The sequence below is a fragment of the Antrostomus carolinensis genome, unplaced genomic scaffold, assembly GCF_000700745.2.
Source record: "Antrostomus carolinensis isolate BGI_N321 unplaced genomic scaffold, ASM70074v2 scaffold27857, whole genome shotgun sequence".
NCBI lineage: Eukaryota > Metazoa > Chordata > Aves > Caprimulgiformes > Caprimulgidae > Antrostomus > Antrostomus carolinensis.
In genome coordinates this window covers 8,960-12,368 of record NW_010329911.1, presented here as the reverse complement: position 1 = coordinate 12,368, position 3,409 = coordinate 8,960, and positions in this window count along the sequence as shown.

The following is a 3,409-nucleotide window of genomic DNA, read 5'->3' as shown; positions in this document are numbered from 1 at the left end:
CTGCATCCATGTTTGGGATTATTTCCAATTGGCTTTGTTGAACTTCATGAGGTTCACATGCGCCCACCTCTCTAGCCTGTGAACGTCCCTCTGGATAGCATCTTTTCCCTGTAGAGTATCAGCCACACCACGCAGCTTGGTGTGGTTGCAAGTGAAACTTACACCTAAAAAGGAAGGAAAATCATATTCCTTTTTTTGTGAAACTGGATACATCAGAATCGTACATATGTAGATGAATAGCTGAAGGCAGCTCAAAGGGAATAAAGCTGCAGGGCAGTTCTAGAGGCGTACCAAAGAATTCTTGCTAGGTCCTGTGTATGCTTATTCATGCCTGGAGAATTCATTTGCATAAGAGCAATGTTGCCTCTAAAGTTATTAAAGGATCATTGCTTCAGTTGCTGCTGATGGACTCCTTGTAGAGTGCACATCAGTACTGATACACAGAATTGGCCATAACGGTGGCAAATCTAGTCTAGGAGATTATAATATGGTGTTTCTCTCAAAGAACTTTATTCTAAACTCTTGCTTATACTACAGAGTTCCTTAACAGTATTTAAATTAGTTTATTTAAGCCAGTGCAAAAACATCTAGTTGCACTTAAAATGAATTTCTTTAGCAGTTTATCTTTAGCCAAGAGGGAATTTACTGAAATTACTATTACCAAACTACTGCTTAAACCTATTGCTAGGTGTAAATCGACATAAAGTTTACTACACTTAAAGGAAGAGCATCTGCTAGGTTTTACATTAATTTAGAAGATTTTTAAATAGCTTGAAATTTAAACTAGATGAATGAGGCTTTTATTTCTCCAGCTCTAAAAACACACTTGACAAATGGCCTGGTAACAATAGATTACCTTGAGGTGCAAATTGCCAGTGAGTCATGAAGCAGGATTGTGGGGACTCGAGAAGGGTAAATGGCAATACTTCCTTTCCATCGCCCCAAATCAACCTGCCTTTTAGAAGGCCCTGGAAAAGTACTTCTAACCGCTACAAAAATAATACCATAATAGCTGGACAGGATAACCTTTTCAGAGATTTCTCCAGGTGTCAGCACTTCAGAGAAAACTCTTCCTGAGAAGCTGAAAGAGACCAGACATGTTTAGCAGCATTCAACCGGGAAACTAGGAAAGGTCTAAGTATGAAATCCTTCACTGCTTTCCTGCCAACAAAGCCTTAAATTGTTTCCTGCTTTTTAGTAGTCTTGCATTCAGAAAAGGCAGACCTTCAACACTGTTTTCATAAGCCAGCTATCAACTTCATACCAATATTGAAAATGATCAGAAGTGGCTGAGCTGATCACAAGGATGACACAATTTTCACAGGAGAGCTTGTCAGGCATTTTTGTCTCTGTGCTATATGACAACTGGTGAGAAGCAAATTAGTGCAGTGCTATGGAAGCAATCATTCTTGAAAAAATGTATTAAAAAAGCAACTCACTGGAGTTGTAGTCAGATCTAAGACTTTAGGAAGAGACAAAATTCTTCTAAAGCAAGATCTGCGTATTCTGAGGCAGGTGGTTCAAAGGCACTCGGAGGAGTGTCAGCCTACCAGCAGACAATCGGCAGTGCAGCTGGCAGGGCTCCAGCATCTTTATCAGCAACTCATTGACAGAAGAATAAGTTGTTCTACCCAACAAGTGATTTGAAAGCAACACCAGTCTTGCTTTGAGTTCTCTATCAAAAACCACAAAAGGACTCGGATAAAATTTCCTGTCAAGCCCAGGGTGACCTGGGGATAGCAAAGCCTGGTCCTATTAGGTAATCCTGGAAGGGAATGCTGTAAAACTGGTGCAAGCCAAAGGCTGGTGCACATCATCTATAGTTTCTCTACACTTGTGTCATGGTTTAACCTGGTCAGCAGCCCAGCCCCCCACAGCCACTTGCTCACTCTCCCCCATCCCAGGGAATAGGGGAGAGAATTGGAGGGCTAAAGGTAAGGAGACTAGAAAGTTGACATAAATACAATTTAATAAGTGAAATAAAATAACAACAACAACAACAAAACTAGAATACACAAATGAGTGATGCACAGTAGAACTGCTCACCACCATCAGCCAATGCCGAGCCCATTCCTGGCTAGCAATCCTACGGGAGAGGAAGTCCTGAAACCACAATCCTAGGAAAGAGAGAACAAGCTTTCCAGTCAACCCTCATTTATATACTGAAAATGACATTATATGATATGGAATATTCCATTGGCTAAGTTAGGTCTGTTGCTCTTGCTATGCTCCTACCCAGTTTGTGCAAGTCCTTCTTGCGTACTCACAGACTAACAAAACATGAGAAGTTGAAAAGTCCTTCATTTCTTAGCAACAACTAAAAACATCAGTATATTGTCAATATTCTTCTCATACCAAATCCCATGCTAAAAGCAAAACACAGTGCTATTCTAGCTACTAAGAAGAAAATTAGGATCATAGAATCATAGAATAGTTTGGTTGGAAAGACCACTACGATCATCTAGTCCAACCGTAAACCCAGCATTGCCAAGTTCACCACTAAAGCATGTCCGCAAGTTAGCTCAATCTCAGTCTAAACCAGGACAACTTGTATGAAACCCTTATATCAACTGCTGTGGGAGAAAAGATAAAATCATTGCTGATAGAGTTTGCAAACAATGCTTAAAGTGATAAACAATGACTAAGTGTGGTTGTCTTGATAGTGAAATAAACTGTGCATACTTAATCCATGCTTAAGAGATTTTATTTTAATGTTGTAAGAATAGGAACTTTTTAAAGCTCTGTAGAACATAAAATCTGTATTAGCAGTGTCCCTGAGAAGAATTTAGGGATGATTAGTAAATGTTTTGTATCTAGAACAATATGGTTCTTAAGACAGCAGATGTGATCCCTGGATGTATATACAGGAAAGGCATGTTGCCCTTCATAGGATCCAGGGTCATTTTCACAACACTTACAACACTTCATACCTTGTTCTATACTCAGATTTGAAATGAGATACTGTCAGATTGGAGACTGTTCAGAAATGGGTCACAAGAATTAAAGGAAATCTGTGCTACACAACTGAAGACCAAAAAAACCACTGTGCTCACCTGAGAGAAGTTAGTGAGTTGACAGTTTGTAAGCACAGACAAGAGGAAGATTTTGATGATAAAGGTCTATTATCTAGTATGCCCGAAGCAAAGGATGAGAAAGGAAACGTATTGAATTTTCTCAATGACATAAACATTATTTTCATTAAATGAAAGTTTAAAACATGTAGTGATTATATCAGAGAAAAGAAAAAAAAAGTCAGGTTTATAGTCTGTAAAATTGCTTAGTATGTTTTTGTGAATGGCTTTTTCATAATGAAGGATGATCAAACCTGCAGACTTCAGCTTCAGCATTTCCTCCAAGGTGGTCATGGAATTATGTCATGCAATGTACTTGAATTTTGTCTGCTCCTGCT